General features: G+C 39.1%; 1 protein-coding gene across 6 annotated transcripts in view; it reads right to left on the bottom strand.

Annotated features, from left to right (window-relative positions):
• The window catches only part of LOC117477954 (collagen alpha-1(XIV) chain-like), a 206395-nt gene that overhangs the window by 160648 nt on the left and 27282 nt on the right, over positions 1-18465 (bottom strand). Inside the window, exon 1 of one of the 6 annotated variants that reach the window (XM_034124786.1) lies at positions 10986-11165. The exons of the other annotated variants lie outside the window; for them this stretch is intronic. The gene's annotated coding sequence lies outside the window, so the exon portion shown is untranslated. Of the gene's footprint in view, positions 1-10985; positions 11166-18465 lie in introns of those variants that run through there. 6 annotated transcript variants of the gene reach the window in all.

Raw genomic sequence — 18465 nt, 5'->3', positions numbered from 1 at the left:
TACCTGTCGTTACCACACCTTTTTTCTCCTCGGTGTATGTGAAATAAATTCATACTGACCAATAAACCTGCATTGACAGATAAAGCCAGTGCTCTCATTACAACTACAATTGTTGTCACATGCTACTGCTCAAAATAATGCTGCTACGCTATTTTAATACTATTTGTACAATTATTCACATCAACTAAACATCCAGCCTATTTGAATTTCAAAAGCATTTACATAGAGTGCAAAAACTGGTCAAATGTAAAAGTGAACCTTTTGACTATTCGAAACAAAATTCTGCATTCAATATAGGTTTCACCAAATATTTGAATCCGCCCATGACATAAAGCAAAATATATCAATTATTCTGTCTGGAAAGATTTCTTCGCAGTGTTTTGTTTCACTTCGAAAACCATTCTCAGCCGAACAAGGTGAGCTAATTATGACCCTCTGTCTGCAGATTGTGTTCAAAAGAGGGGGGTGGTGGTGTAGCTTTGTCAGAAGGTGATATTAAACATGCCCCACTGTGTCACACGTCGTGCAAGTGACAACACACCTGTCACCATGTTCTGCTGCCAGTTGTTGACATTACTTCCACAGGGACAACGCCACCTCTAGGGACTGAGTTCACACTGATTTTGATATAGAGCTGCGAAGACACACTGACTGTGTGGGTGTGTGTGGGTGTGTGTGTGTGTATGTGTGTGTATGTGTGTGTATGTATAGTATGTGAATGTTGGAGAAAGAGGAAGAGAGGGGAGAAATAAACGCCTGAATGTTCTTAAACGAGCGACAGCTTTCATTGTCATAGGTAAGATCTGGTAGTCCTACACACCTGTGAAGTCCAGTTGCTGCTTTTTGCGCAGTTGGTACGCTATCACAAAATATGTCCATAGACAGACAGGCAGACAGGAATATAAACAGCTGGCAAAAAGGTCCTAAAACGTGCTCTTTGGGTGTTCCTGCTACAGTAGGTGTCTTCATTTGTATATTTTGCTATGATGACACAGAAAGACTCACAAGCTGAAAACAAACAACAACAACAAAAAGGAAATGACATGCCTTGTTTGTTAGTGGAGGGAAAAGACAATGACATGACGCAGGATTGATTTGGAAAGAAGAAAATGTGTTATCAAGAGAACAAATGTGCAAAGGCAATACAAAACCCATGTGTCATTCAAACAGGAGGGAAAAAAAGTCATTGAAAACGGAGAGAAGAGTAACACAAGACAAAGAAAAAGTATAGAAATAGTAAAAGACGGGAAAGAAAGTCAACAAAAAGTGAGATACAGTTGGATTAGGTTTAAAATATATGAATGGAGAAAAGGAAAGACAGTGAGGACAGGATGAAGCTGGAGTATGATATAGACAAAGATAGAAGATGAACACGAGCTAACAAGGAAGGGAAAGAAGGGAGAATGAGAGGAGAGCAACGGAGATATAAAAAGCAAGTGAAAGACTGTTAATGAGAGGAAAACAGATGGGAAAAATGAGAGGAAGTGTGAGAGAAGGTGTCTTTTCTCTCTGTTGCATCCGGATAACAAACCGACAGTGTGACACCCAGCTCTAAAAACCCTGAGGGAACTACACGCCAACCAGATATTTACAGTACGGAAACAAACAAACAAAGAGGAAAGGAGAAAACAATTACAGCAGTGACAGATACACTGGGTGGTAGTCCCATGATAGAGAAGGGCAGATGGAGAATTACATAAAGAAAGGGAAAAGGAGATCACACTAAGGTAGTGATATAATGCATGGCTTTTATAGACTAAAAGGATTGGATACACAAAGAGAGACTAAGAACTAGGTTGCACTGGGTTTTCATCACCATTGTAAAATTGACAAGTTAGAAAAAGATAAGCACACATGTTCAGCATGTTAGTAGAATTCCCACTTCTTTTTGAAAAGGTTTCCAGACTTTAAATCCAGTAGGATTAAAGAAATGAATGTTGAAGTCATGTTTGAATGCCTGTGATGAATACTAGCTTCATATACTCAAAAAACGTTACTTATGTGAGCTTCCACATGTCGTCCAACCCTCCAGTGCATTCAACCTGTTCAGACCAAGCACAAGAGCGTACATGTTGAACATCTATACTGAATTCCAATGTGACAAAAAAAAGAGAAATTGACACCATGATAAAAAGGTAGAAAGGTGTGTGAAAGCCGATGAAAACTATGTATGACCAGAAGCTATGTTATTCCATACATGTTTTGTTATTATGAATTTTTTTGCATCAATTAATTTTGCTTGGATTATTTCAACATGGTTCTATATTTAGAACCCTCTTAGCTAGAGCTTATAACTGGTTGATAACACCCTGATCAGACAGCGTGTTTTAGCAAATTGGTGGGGCTTTGTATGTCTCGGTTTTTAATAAAAGTGGAGTGTTTTGCACACTGCTTATGAGATGCTGAGCGCCTATGGTTTAATGCTATACATGGGTGTTTTGCAGGAACACGCTGAAAACAACTCTCAGTGGGAAAATGCCTAACTTCATCAATGTGATCGGTTGCTATACAGTACCATGTGAGCATTGTTACTGATGGAACCAGAGTATTCTATTACTAAATTAATTAACAAACGGGTTAGTTTAAGTGAAAGTCAGACAAAAAGTCCTATCGATCTAAAAATGTTATTGTCCTTTGCAGGGAGGATGACATTTGTCAGGTGATTTTGATGAGACATGAGTAAATATATGCCTATGAAAATAAATAAGAAAGCGTAGGATAAAGCTGATCTTGGGAGAGGAATGTTAGCTAGTTAACATCTAAACATTTGGTAACACTTTATATTAAGGTACACAAATTAACCATCAACTAGTTCTTAATTAACATGCATATTAGCAGTATATTGGCTCTTTATTATCCATTATAAAACACTTATTAATGCCTTATTCTACATGACCATATTCTACAAGTAATAAGCCATTAGTTGAGAGCGTTTCCTCAATAACCCTCTAATTAGTGCTTATTTATTGCAAGTAAGGAAGTTGTTGTACATGAGTTTTGGTCTTAATATGCTCTGCTCAATATGGGCCTAATAAGGCAGTAGATGCAAGAAAAGTAATTCTCTCATAATAACACTTAACAAATATGATCTATTCTTATGTAACAAGACATGAAACTATAAGTGTTAATTGTGTCTAAATAAAATTATGTAATAATATGTTCCCTATTTTAAAGTGAAGTCTTGTTCATAACCAATAAGCTAGTAGTTTGACTCTAATTAGGTATTTCTATCTAAGAATATGTTCCCTATTTTAAAGTGAAGTCTTGTTCATAACCAATAAGCTAGTAATTTGACTCTAATTGACCTGAACAGGTTCCCTATTCTAAAGTTGCCTCCTCTTCACACTTTGTAAATACATTATAGCACACAACTACTGAAATTAACCTCAACAGTACATGAACAAAGTAGGCCCATGTTCAAATATCTGTTTTATTAATGAACCACTAAAGAGAGGTTCAGACACATACCAAAACATGTCAAGTTTCTCGAAGGCTGAGAACACATATGCAGCCTGTACTTTTGAATAAAAACTGATTTTTAACAGAGTTGATGTATTTGTGATCATACTGTGTGACCTGCTTGTATGTACTTACACAATAGGTGTACTGTTCTCTCTATGTGTTGTACTGTCTCAGCGTGAACATAGATTAAACAGCCAGCCAAACTCTTTTGAGAGCCAGGGAATGAGCAGCCATGCTCCTTTATTGACTTATTTGCAGTCCACTGACATTCAAACGGAGTGAAACTATAAAAAAAGAAGTTACAAGGCACTTAATGATCTCATACATGCAAGTGTAACATACACAGATTAACACATAGGACCGCTAAGTGTAAACAAGGTAAATATAGCTAATGCTAGCTGTGCAATAAGCATGTATACAGGCTAGTATGGCTAACACTAGCATGTATGCTAACGCTACCGTGTATGCTAACGCTAGCGCGAATGCTAACGCATTTTCTCATTGTGTTTAAACTAGGGCTGTCAAGTTAACGCGTTAATAAAATGTAACGCCACTAATTATTTTTAACGTGCGATTAACGCATGTGTATTTGTCCTCGGCCGCCCCGTAGTTTGACATCCCAAAGGCTTGACGTTGTTGTTGTTGTTGTTAGTTGGATGGTGGGAGATTCTAGCAAGAGATATGGATACAAAAAAAGGTGTTTTAAACAGCAAGCCAAGCACACAGCTGATGCTGACAGCTCCGCTCCTGCCGCTTGCTTGCGGCAGACCACGCTTGAAAGTTTTCTGGGGAGACGACTGGACACAGCGTCTACGAGCAGCAAGCTTTCAACAGCGATAGCTAAATGGGTGGCGGTGGCTACAGCTTGCAGGACAATTAACATTGTGGACGAGGGACTGTGAGATAATTCGGATCGCATCCAACATGTCGACTGCACATCACAGCGCATTATTTTGACCCCTGTGGGAACTTCAGTGTCATGCTTTGACTGTTATGAAGACAGAGGAGCGGCATTTCGCCGACAACTGTAAACAGGCTTGTCTGTTTGAGCAACTGGCTCAGTGCAAAGAAGTAGACAGGGTTGGGAGAGAGTGAAGAGAGAGAGAGAGAGAGAGGTTCCAGGTTGTTGTGTTGAGAATATTCAGGAGAATATTTGTCATTGTTCCAATGATAATAAACAAACATTTGCATAAAGCATATTTGTCCACTCATATGTTGATAAGAGTATTAAAAACTTGAAAAATATTCCTCTAAGGTACATTTAGAACAGATAAAAAATGTGCGATTAATTTGCGACTAATCGCGATTAACTATGGACATCATGCGATTAATCGCAATTAAATATTTGAATCGACTGACAGCCCTAGTTTAAACATCTCCAAATGTCATCACATAAACACAATACATGTTACTAATCCTTACATTGTAAGTGTAAGGCTTACACTTACAGTGCAGTCATTGCTTTCTGACGGACTTGACCCTTTTACTCTTCAGGTTGCATAGGGAAAATTAGTAGCTGTCTACTGCCATGCTATTCAGTTCACTTTCTCCTACTTCCTACTTCCTGTACCCGGTTTCCTGTCTAACCTTCAGTACAAATTTCACAAAAATATAAATGTGCAAATATGAAACATACAGGTCAATATCACCTTGCTATTGGCAGCTGAACTGTCAATACCCCAAAACATATTCTTAGATATAAATATCTAATTTTGAATTATTTAGACACAATTAACACTTATAGTTTCATGTCTTGTTACATAAGAATAGATCATATTTGTGTTATGAGAGAATTACTTTTCTTGCATCTACTGCCTTATTAGGCCCATATTGAGCAGAGCATATTAAGACCAAAACTCATGTACAACAACTTCCTTACTTGCAATAAATAAGCACTAATTAGAGGGTTATTGAGGAAAAACTCTCAACTAATGGCTTATTACTTGTAGAATATGGTAATATAGAATAAGGCATTAATAAGTGTTTTATAATGACTAATAAAGAGCCAATATACTGCGAATATGCATGTTAATTAACAACTAGTTGATGGTTAATTTGTGTACCTTAATATAAAGTGTTACCAAACATTTTATTAAATAGCATGGCAAAAAAACGTTCACAAAATCATTGCACATCGCGCAGTTTATCAAAATACGGACTAGTTCAATATCCAAATTGCAGTAAGCGCATCATTTGGTAAAGGCTACATTTTGTGTTGCTGCAGAGAAGTTCTAGTCTGCAAATGTATTCGACAGACTTAATTAAAAAAAACCTTGCTGTTTACAGATCCATAACATTATGATCCTTTTAATTTATTTGTCAATGATAATGTAAGAATCCAGCCAATATGGTGAATCTTATTGCATTTGCAATATCAGTCAAAATGTATTCTTTTTCAGATTGTGCAGCCCTACTAGTGCCAAACAATAGCTAAAGGTGAGCCAGCTCCAAACAATCTGCTTTTGCACACCTGTATGTTCAGCAGTGTGCAAATCCTAACAAACCAAACATTTTCCTTTTCCCATCAGACAGCCGGAGTATAAAAACGCAGAGTGTTTCCATGCAGCTGCTTTCATACTGTAACCCTGCCATAATGTTTCTCATTGTTCCCCCCATCTGTCTCCCTCGATCTCATCTTTTCTCAGATCTAGACGAGGTTGTCACTGTGTCAAACAGAAGGTGATGGAGCTCCAGCTGCACTGATACCCCTCCACCCTGCCTGCATTACTGCCTCTCTTGCTTTCTGCTTTCACTAAATCAACATCTCTTCCCCTCTCCGGCCCTCCCAGCACCCTGCCCAGTAGGGATGTGCATCTCCATCACTAAGGCCGATGCGATGCGCATCTCGATACGTTGCCAACGATACGATACATTAACGATACATTTGAAACACCAGGCGATGCGATATGATTCACCCCTGTTGCGATACAGTTCGATACGATTTGATTCAACATTATCAAATAAAATAAAATAAAATCAAGTTTTATTTATATAGCACATTTTTAAACGATTTTTGGTCGAGCCAAAGTGCTGTACATATAATAAAAATACCCTACAGTAAAGACACTTTACAGCAAATACAACAGCACAGTTTGTTCAGAATATCAGTATGAGAAAAAACGACACCCTCTGTCCTTAGACCCTCACATCGTTATGCGATTCGGGGCGATACGATGCGTTTCAACACGATGCAAAATAATGATACAATTCAATATGGTACGACAGAGGATTTTTGTTTTATTCCTTATATGAAGCAAATTGTAAATTAACAAAAAAGTGCTTTACATATTTGGTTCTCTCTACTAGTGCATCCCATTATGCCGTTTCTTTTTTACCTTAAAAAAACACTTGGACACTTGGACCTTTCACAAACTGGCCTTTTCACAAGTGTAGTAGTGTTCTCTGTCTCCAGAGTACAGTGTAATTTTATAACACCTCACAGTTAAACAATTTAAGGATGCATTGCCCATGATTAACAATGTGCAAATAACAACTACCATAGTGCAATGCCCATACAACTGCCAGCCTGATGTGCTTAACACTCATTCATAGGCTAACACACCAGTGAGCAGAAAGCAGTGGTTTCTATATGAACAATAACAAATACAAATAACCTTTCACAAACAGGTATTTCAGAACTGCTTACGTAAGGAAGACATTTAAACTATTATTGGCAGTCACAGGCTGTTGTAAACTAAACACCACTCTCACTGACAGAACACCTCACTGAGTGACTCATATGTCTAACTTTCAGGTTTTTCTTTTCAGCCGCAAACCCCATGTCGCCTCTTTATGTGCGTCGCTAAGTTCCTCGTACTACTTGTGTACTTTAAAGCGGCACGGCATCGTTTACAATTTGCGAGCGATTTTTCAAGTTGTCCGTCTTTCTTGTAAATCCAAAGTGTTGCCAAACGTTTGATTTGTAGGTATTTTTCGGTGTGCTGTGTTTCTCTTTTTCCTCGACTTCCATGTTTGTTGATAACTGAGACTCTCGGCCTCCGTAGTGGCGAAGCAAAGATCAAAGATCGTCTCTGCTGTGTGCTGACAGAATGAGAGGATATTATATGAATGAATCGTTTTTTTGCCGATGCAAAGACGCTACAATCGATGCATCGCGAGTTCAACCCAAACTGTAGCCGATGTGCACTCTTTCAACCGGTGCACTCGCATTTTGAACGTTTATGCCGGTGCACCGATGCGAATCGTGAATCTTATCATCCCTACTGCCCAGATAATCTACTTGGTCATCATTCATCTTTATTTGTGGCGTGGCAGATTGACATCACATTGAGTTGCTGTTAGTAGATGCTGACGTGTCCCTCTGAGGGTAAATGCCTGCAACAATATTTAAAAATATTCAGCGTGTAGGGCTGCACGATTTGGGGAAATAATCTAATAGGGATTTTTCTGACAGATATTGCGATTGCGATTCCATTTGCGATATTTGTTTTTAAGCGACCCAACGGACCTTTATTGTAAAATGCGGCCATATCTCCGGCTAGGAAGGTCGCATCAACGTGCTCCCGTCTCTAGCACCCCCGCAGCCCGAGCTACGAGTGAAAGAACTAAACTTACATGAAACTTCTGTTGGGTTGCTTTAAAGTCAAGCTTCAGTTTAAGATTCACCCTGTAATAGATGTAAAACATGTGATGGAGCGTTACTAACCTGACTCAGATGCTTTGTTTCACCAAACCATCTAGGAAAGCTCCATTGGAAGCCATTTGGAAAAGTATTTCAAAACCTACTATCATGGGCCACTTCTGATTGGTTAACAATTACTGGTACATGTGGAGCACAGCACTTCTGATTGGTGTGGATGACTGACACACAAGAAGAACAACAAAAAAAAGAATCGCAGGCTTTGCGATTTGATAATTGCATCATTTAAAATCGCGATTTCGATTTAAAATCGATTAATCGTTCAGCCCTCATGTGGCACGCACAACCTGTGTGTATTTTTGAAGGAAGACTAGTTGTAACCATGAAAAACTTCTGCATCGAATTACAAAACTCATCCATCTATCTTCATTTGACAGGTTTGAACAACAAACAAATGTCGGACGCTGACTACAAATCAACAAGCAAAAACCAATCAGATGTGAACTCCCACCATGTGTACAGCCCCATATTGAGTTGACAAAAACAAAAACATTAACAAATCCACAGCAACATGCCCAAGTATTGACATATGCAGCTGTGTTCAGCTGCCTGTTGCCAGCTCATAATGCTGACAAGTTTTTCCAAGCCTGGCTTTCCTTCCACACCGACTGTCACAGTGTACACACATCCCTGCTACACTGAAATCAAAGAGAAAAGAAGGGCAGAATAATAAAGACTTTCCAAAACTGAGTATTCCATACTTGTATTCCTCATAATACCCTAAATTAACTTTTTTACATTAATGTTTCAGGTAGTTATGTTAGGGAACATCAATCTAGATGATATGGATACCTAAGATTGTTTCTGACAAAAAGCATAACAAATTTGAAAACTGTAGTGTGTCTATATGCTTTTCTATTTTTATACTTTATTTCAGCGCTTAGTTGAACACTCATTCTGATTGGTCAATTTGGACACTCAGTGGTCTGCTCTTTTTAGATAGTAGACCATTGCTAAGGATATCAGATTGTTGCTCTTCTGATCAAGGGACTACGGGCAGTCATATCAATCCACAGAAAGAAGAATACAAAATTAAGCAGCTGCTAAAATAAATATTTTCCTTGACGCAGTTGAGACGATGGTACACAGTGGAATGGAACATATTTTCTTAGCCTAAGCAATATAATAATTGTAAGAGTGAATAAAAGCATGTTTAAATCAATATGTTGTTTCATAATTATTGATTAATTAAGTGAATAGCTGTGTAATAAGCCTGATAATTCAGAGTGATTCAATACCTCTTGAATCTATCTGTTGGGGTTCCTTTTGCTAAAGTGATCAGTTCTTATCCCTTACTTGTTTATACCTAAACAAATACCTACAAGTTTGGAACTTGCATGCAGGTTTGGAAAAAGCTTTCATACTTGCACATTTGTATGCAAATTCTGACCAGCCAGTGTGAAAGGGCCCCGATTATAACCACAGGAATGTATAGCGGAGTCATCCTGAACAAAGAGAAGATAACTATTGCTCAGCTAACTACCTCTGAATAAATACAGGTTAGATAGGTACACATGTATTCCCTAAATATGTGTGAAGAGCCTACATTAACTGTGACTCAGTTTGTATGCCTCATATTGTTTGATCTTTTCTTTCAAACCCACACCCCCTGGTGAGTGGAACAGGATGTCTAAGCTGGAATTCTACTACTCCTTCCTGTCCTCTGCTGACAGCGTCTAATTACTGTGGCCTGACCAAATGGACCAGGAAATACACCTCAATAAACGGGTCCTGTCAGAAACACACATGTGCTCAGAGTGATTGTGTCTTTAATTGAAATGTTGCAAGTCCGAGCTGTGAAACAGAGACTGAGTCCTTGACCAAGACACTGCAAGTCACGCTGAAGGAAATTTGGATTTAAAAAAACTTGAACTTGTTAAGTTGTTGTGCAGGTTTTTTAAACAGGTAGCTCAATCTGTTGAGACTTAAAAGTCTCACCAGTTCAAGTCCCGATTGGACCAAGTACAGAGACTCTGAAACCTCTCCATAAAATCATGTTTACTGTATATGTCCTGTTTTTGTATGTGTGTATTTCTGTCCTATGTGTGTAATGTAAAGGAAAAAGAGTGAAAATAAAATATCCCCTCAAGGGACCAACAATAACCTTCTACTTCTTCTAAAAAGACATAACATTTCCTGTGAGTACATGTTTAAAACTTTTTACCCCAAAGTATATAAATAGCCAGACAGATAAAAGTTGAATCTAAATTGGGTTTAAAGATGCAGCAGGAATAAGGTTAAGCAATGACAGAATGTATTCATTTATTGTACTTAAAGGATGCTTATCGTTGAGGACTATCTAGTCTGTGATGTGTTCCACAAACACTTGAATGTACCACAATGGTTACATCTCAGAACAGTCCCAATTTATGACTCTTTTACCAAATTACATTTATATAACTTTGGTAAGGTGTAGCTGCAGAAAGCTTCAAGTATATGCAAGTTGATTTTCATGGTGCAATAAAATGAACTAAAGTAATGGCTGCTTACATGGAATACAAACTAAAATGAGATGTTCAGAATTCTTAAATGGTAGGCAGAATTAGTGTGTTGCCTTCAGCTAGCCTTCATTTGACATGCCTATTAGGTCATTTTCTCCATAACATTAGGGTCAGGAATGTGAGAACACACGCATACTTTCCAGTATCCGAAGATTTAGGATTGAAGCAACAAGACGGTGATGTAACTCAGACCGACAGCCTTGAGAGAAATACAAACAGTTTCTGAAAATTCAGGCGGATCACTGAACCTTGCCCTAGCATAATTTGGATTCCAATCATATGAGATGGCGATATCTTGATAGACAGAGCTCAGTACATTCATATAACAGTAATGCTACACAAGCAAGTCCACACCTGCCTACCTGCTGCAGAACGATGCCCTGAAACGTGACACTGAGCGTAAATGCAAGATTATAAAAGGCTAAAAAAGATCAATGCAGAGGCACATTTTAGAATCCTGCTTCTTCATGCAGATTCTTGTTTAAGCAAAGACACACTAAAAGGCGTAAGTCTGGGTTTCTCTTCCACACTTCCCGCCACCTGCCTGAAATGCCTCCATTGGAGTCCTTTGTTTACTTCAGGAAATGAGTGGCATCACTATGTTATGATCGCGCTCTAATACATTGTACGTGATAGGCTAAGAGAGCGTTACATCTCTCAGTGGTTGATCACAACAGAGCCGGCCAGCTAACCAACGAGAGCAGACTGGGCTCTGGTTTCAGACAGAGGGTGAAAAGAGGTAGTATGAGAAAAATAAAGAGCTTTTTGAACATTAAAGCATGGAAACATGCCACAGTAAAGGCACTAAATACATTTTAAAATTGATTTGGTATCAAGGATCTTCTTGAAATTAAAGCACAAGCACCCTATCCATCCAAGAACGATCACTTAAGCTTTATTCCAAACTGAAAAACTCAACAACCTTCGCCAAACCCATGGACCTCACACAGAAAAAGGCAACCATGGCAACTAGTATGTTTGTGTTTGCACTGTTTGTTCTAAATAAGAATAAAATGGCCGTGGATGCTTGAATGAGACCAAAGCAATGTGCTTACATAAAAAAAGGTATTTGCACATGAAACAAGAACTGTTCACTGAAAGCAACACTAATGGGCAATATTAATGAGTGTACCTTATCCAAAACGCTCATCTTTTAGAGCAATCATTTGCACTCTTAAGTGATAAAATGCCTAGGCAATCATTACATAAATAGCTTTCTTTATAAAGAACTAATTAAAATGTATGCACGGACACAACACATTAAATTAACACTGTTATAATTACATATCATACCTTTGTCTTGTCTTGTTTTTCTCTCCATTGCTAACAAGGTATTTTCACATTAAAGAAGTCAAAGAAGAACAGAACCTTTACTATCCCACAGGATGTGATGTAACCTTCCCTCCTGCCATTTTTATTAGGGGACGAACTCAACATAAAAACATATCCTGACTGTTACAAGAGAGTAGAGGTGTGGTGTGTCATCTGACAGAAGGGGAACATCCCATTACAGATGTTGCAGCTTAAATACATCCTGAGAGGTCAAAATGAGGTTCAGCCAAATATAGGAACAAATATAGGTTAGTGACGGTAAATGGTGGCTCCATTTTTAGATTCATACAAGAAACATTGCTTTACATAAGCCCTAACAGTGACTGCACTATAGTTGTTAAGGCTTGAAAAGAGAACACAAACGTTTTCACACGGCCATCTGTTCACATGGAACACAAGACACCTGACGGCAGGTCAAATTAGCAGTCCAAAGAAAAAAACGACGGTTAATATTTATCACAGTTCTGCCAAGTCATGTGACATTCTGCCTGATAAACTGAACCATTTCTATTTCTTCTTGCATTATTTGTATTTCTTTTTTGGTCTTGTTTTATGTTTTATGTTGGAGGAGCCAAGGACTGAATATTTTCACCGCAAAAACTACGCTGTAGCTATTTAGCATTTGCCAAAGCTTTGGAATCTTTGAATCTTACAATGTTTACTCCACTAACAATAAAAAGAGCGACAAAGCTGCTTTGCAGAAGTGTTAATATCGACAACCGCAGATAGAAGTAACCCTCAACAAGACCTAATAGCACATGGTTAGCACAATGTAAATCATCATCAATCCGAATCAAAAAGCTTGATCCATCCTGGGGGGCAATAAGGTCTTGTGATAGTAGAATTACATTTTAAAAAACATTTAATTGTATGAACATGAGACGTTGTAGAAAGACAGACAGGAAGACAGATATGTGGAGGAACCAACCTACAGGGACACCTGTGGACACCACCTGGGTGCTTTGAGAGTGATTGGAGAGATTAGATGAGTTATTATGGCTCATGTCAGATTAGACTCCACATTGATCACACAATGGAGGACAGACGGCAAGAGAATTAGAAAGACAAATTGTTTGTTTGATGAGCAGGAAGACATGCCGGTGCAGACGGAAAAGCGGCAAAACAAAACGTACTGTATTTACGTAACACCATTTAACGTTTTAGCCAGCACTCTGATACACTTGTTAGCAGGTAAGGTGTCTATTCTCTAAGACAGACAATGTTAACATTGCTTTTCTATGTGGTCCACATAAAAAGGAGTTGATGTTTTAGAAACAAATATTTGAAAGTGTGTATTGATCTGTTTGCGTTAAGAATCAACCAGTAAAGAACTATACAAATGTAGGTCCCTTTCTCAGTGATCTTTTAAATAACAAAGTTGTGTAATAGGCCAAACACAGCCTGGCAGGATACTTTGTCCGCAGTCAATGTCTCTTTCATCTTCTCCTCAAACAATTGAGAAAACTCCTAGCTATATAAAGGGAATGTAAAGCTCTAAGCTGCAACATTCATTCATTCTGAGCAAAAGTAAGTCAGGAATAAAGAGTGCACTCAGTAACACCGGAGCACCTTGGGTTATTTAAGAAACTGAAAGTCATTGGAACATGAAAACATGCAGATTCAACTTGCTTACATTTCTGTGTTCCTCCACCTAAATAACTCTTGACTCAAATGTGAAGTGGCACTGTACGTATTATCATCTTGAACAAGCACACCTGAGATGTTGATTGCACCTCATGTCTACACTCAATTAGAAGTGTAAATGCTAACTAGGGCCTGTCTCGAAACTATGCAAAGTTGTCAATGTTTTCATTACAGATATTTTGGAATTGGCAGATATGCATGCCAATAACAAGCAGGTCAAAAGTACAGGTGAGTCAAACATATACTGTTTGTTTTGAAACAGTGTCACCATCTTATAGTTTTTACATCAGAGACTAATGACATGTTTACTTTTAAAGTGTTGGATTAGCCAATTTATTTATATGATTCAACTATCAAAAATCTAAATCAGTTATAGCCTTAAAAAAATGAAAACCATGTATAGGTCAGGCTATAGTGCTTCATTGCAAGACCTATGTTTGCTTAGATTAATCTTAAACAATAAATAGCTAATCAGATAGGCTCTGACAAATAACAGATGCTTGGTACTTTGCCATATTTTGAAACTAAAAAATGTTTTGTAATACATACAATGACAATGGAGAAATGGTTAATGCTCCAGGAGCAGTTTGATAACACGAATATACTGGAATGGATTACAATGGGATTTAAAATAGAATGAGTAAACTTCAAATGTATATGAGCTACAATTACATCCAACAAGGGGAGTATTATATTCTCAAATAATCTTTCAGCAGAGTATTTCTTTAAGACACTGGGTGTTTCTCAATCGCGAGTACGCTTGCTTGGTAGCACATGTCTGCCGAGCATCTTGCTTCAGAAGCGAGGCAAGAATACTTCCTGGCATTTGGAAAACAAAGAGTAGAACACGCTAGCAAGTGTGCAGGTGTGCGTCATATGAGAGGCCCCGCCTTACATGTTCCGTCACAGATTTGGGGAAATTGGTCCGTGCGCAAAGCATTGTGGGGATTTTAAGACCGCGGAGTCTACTCATGTGCACACTCGATATTTCTCCAAACGGAGTACGCCGGGCTCGGTAGATTTCCAAGTATGCTGGAGATTGGAACAGTACTTCGGCGGCACTCGATGACGTAGTATGCTTGAAATAGTGGCTCTGCAGCAGCTTTACTCGCGATTGAGAAACACCCATAAACTGCAGACCCTGGCAGCCTTGCTGGCTAATTACCTGCACCCTGTTAGTACCCAGGTGACCTGCAGAGACAAGTGTGCAGACATACACAACAACAGCAGCAGACAAACAAGCAGCCAACTGTGCAGACCGACAGCCATGCAGGCAGGCAGCAGGCAGCTGCTAGTGTGTGATCAGCAGCAGGCAGCAGCCCAGGAACAAGCCTGTGAGGCGAGAGCTGAGGTATTCAGCAAGTGTGGGCAAGGAGAGGACTGTCAGCTATGAGCACTGAGAAGCCGACAAAGAGAGGGGAATCTGAGAGAGAGAGCGAGAGAGAGAAAGGTGCTGAGACGGGACTCAAAGGGAAAATTAAGAGAAAGGAAGAAGAGAAGATTACAGGGAGAAAAATAGGGCAGCAGATCTTGATAACCAACGTTTGAATATGCCTTTGAGGGGAGTGCGTTACATTTAATTTAAAACTGCTCAATACTTTCATCAAATGTGACCTGCATCTGCACAACAAAACACCATCTTTTTTATATTTTCTGACATCATCCTGACAGGAGAGAATTGCTCCAAATTGCACTCAAGATGGGTGATAACTTGTAGTATAGAGGAGTATACTGGACATTTTAAAGTAACTGAATTTATCTTGAATCTTCATATATTTAACAAAAATGAATTGTGTGAGCCACACAGTTGTACCTGTATAAACTGTAGATAACAGTTTTAATAAAGAAGGAAACAAAAAGGAAGACTGAGATAATAGAATAACCGACTTGCAGTTCTTTTCCATTACCAACAAATCAAGTTGTAGTTTATGGAAATAGTCCATACATGTAACCAATCGACAGTTAAATGGTCATACTTGGCATATTAATTATTGCGTTAAGGCCGAAAACGTGTTTTTCAAATTTCAAAGAGCTTGACCTTTGAACCCTGACATCTTATAAGTTCGTCATTGAGTCCAACGTGTGCCACATTTGGTGAGATAATTGAGATATTGGCAACTTGACAATATAATTCCTCTAAATATGGCTGTCGCCGCCACAGAATCATAAAAATGAAACCAAGTAGTGACAAAAGATCAAAGAAATTGATGAGAGAAAAAGAAAAGTTCAAAAAGCCATTGGAGTCAAAAACAAAAAAGCTGATGAAAAAGAGAGCTGGAAGGGATGTTAATGGGGTTTGTGTGTGTGTGTGTGTGTGTGTGTGCGTGTGCGTGTGCGTGTGTGTGTGTGTGTGTGTGTGCTTCAATAAGACAAGCAAAGGAGGTGATGCAAGGCCTTTTATCCCTGGTTGGCTCCTCTCGTCCCCATCTGCCCCTTTAGCCTGCGCCCAGTTGGAGTAGTTAAAATATACAGCAGGTGACTCACACAAACACACACTGATTCATGCTAGGACTGAAAGATGAGGACACACAAGGGCTGTAAACTCTGCAGAGAGTTCATTCATTGGGAAGAGGCGATTTGTTGCCGTGTCTCCGTACTCAAAGCTGATGAGTCTTTAGGTTAAATACTTTTCACTCACAGCACACTGCAACATTATTTTAGCTATTGCTCGTTTTTTATCAGTATTTCTTCAGCTCACATGAGACGCCAATGCTCCCAATTACAGTTGTGAACATCAGACATGTTCAACAAATTAATTGCTGACCATATATCCGTAGTTTCATTTCCAACAGAGTGAAGCCTCCAAGCATGGGCTGAGTGCTTCTCATTAGTGTTTGTATTAATGGTAGCAGACTGTTGTTTCTAACACAGCACAACATTTGTTTCCACACATGTACAGCTGAAAACACTCAACAAATTTCAGAAAAGCCCCTTTTACCAAAAGTGAGAGGAGTCGAGAAAAGCCATGTAATGGTGTCTAATCGCTGCTCTAACACACACTAACTATGGGGTGATTAGTACTTATTTTCTTTAAAAAAATGTCTTTGATAAATAAATGTTTTTGAAGTTATTATTGCTAAATGAAGTTACAAAATTGCAATAGAGTATATGGCCTGCTTTTGGTGAATGCTTAATGGATCGCATTTATCAGCATTAACCCATTCAAGCCAAGGCAGAGGCTGCCATACAAGGTGCCATTGGGGGGACTAACATCCACACACTGGCTGAGTATTGCGTTGCATCTAGTTAGGGATTGCAAGCAGAGCTTTTTCTACTGCTGCAGATTCACATTTAAGTCATTTAATTGGAGAGTTTAAAATAACATTGCCTTTTTCTAGAAGTTATGACGTGAAATGCATTGTGTCTGAGTGAGCTTGACACTGAACTTTATTGTTTTTGAAAAGTGTCTACAAAATAAGTCAATGTTCATTTGGGGCCATGAGCAGCCAGAGGGAGCCATCATAAAGAGCAATTCCATCAAATGTCTCCAACTACTTTCACTCTTGCTGTCCCCAGACACATGCCGTGTGCGAAAAGAAATGATCATGGTTCCTCAAATAATGATAGAAAAGGCTATCTATTGCCTGACTATTGTTATATTAGAACAACTATTCTGGAACCTGTAATCTTAAACTGTTAATAGGGTGTCATCAAATCTAGCAGGACTGAAATCTTAAGGTAGCCACGTTTATTATCATTTCACACGCATGTGAACGCATGACCAATAAAAGCCTTGAACCTTGAACATGTTATGGTCTAATCAATTCAAAGTATCATAAAATCTTTTTACAGACTACATTTAATTTGTTGTAAATCTCTCTGCTGCTTTTTAGGCCCCGTCCACACGGAGACGAAACGGAGACGAAAACGAACCGAAGTCGATATCAAAAAAGTCCACACGGAATCGGCTCAAGAAACGTGTCCGTCCACACGAGACCGTTCGACCCGCTGGAGACGCTGTAGTACATATGCCGGGCCTGTAGATCGCACTGTACTTCCGCCACAAAATACACCAAAAGCAGTGAATAAGACCCCCCGAGCATGGTTGCCATGGTTGCCTGGTTGCCCTTCTGGTTATTCTCCGCGGTGGATTTAGCAACATGTAGTTCATGTAGTTCTCCAAGTCCACTTGTTGCTGATGGTTGTGGTAGAGGAGCTGTAGATTTTGCACTAAAATCTGTATCATGGTCAGTAGCGTCTGGAGCACGAACGCAACCCTGTGATCCGCCATTGTTGTTGTTGTTGGCAAAACGCATCAGCAATGACGCGGGGGTGAGCGGGAGAGGTGGGGAGAGGCGGGGCTATGATCGTATAGGGCGTACACACGGAGCCGCAAGCGTTTCGTCCCCAGACCTACCAACTTTGGGAGCCGTTATCAAAGTGTATCGTTTGAGGGCTCCGTTTCCGCGTTTATACATTTTGCTCTCGTGCACATTCATTCAATGTTTACATTTAACATTATAAATAATATATGCATGTCTGAAGACAATACATGTATGCAAGAGAAGAATGTATGTATGTGTGAGAGAAAGTATAGTGGAAACGGAAGGAGTATAGTTGAAACGGAAGGCAGGTCATTATCGCGCTGTGATTGGCTCAGAAGGTCGAGCGGGGCGGGCTCATGTTCAGAACTTCTGATTCAAATCAACATGATGGAGGGAGATGAATCCCTGTATCTTCGGACCATTTGTTTTTCTTTATTAAACAAGTAAACGGAAGAGTGTCTGAGAGGCGTTTTTGCTTTTTACCTTACTAAATGGTCTAATGTGTGTGTGAGAGGACCTGTACGGCCCCTCATAAAAAACAATTGACTTTTAAGTGCATCATCTAAAAAAAAACAAGGCAGTCACTTGCCCAAATTCTTTT

This window comes from Trematomus bernacchii, unplaced genomic scaffold (assembly GCF_902827165.1).
Source record: "Trematomus bernacchii unplaced genomic scaffold, fTreBer1.1, whole genome shotgun sequence".
Taxonomy (NCBI): Eukaryota; Metazoa; Chordata; class Actinopteri; order Perciformes; family Nototheniidae; genus Trematomus; species Trematomus bernacchii.
This window is presented reverse-complemented; position numbering and strand designations above follow the sequence as displayed.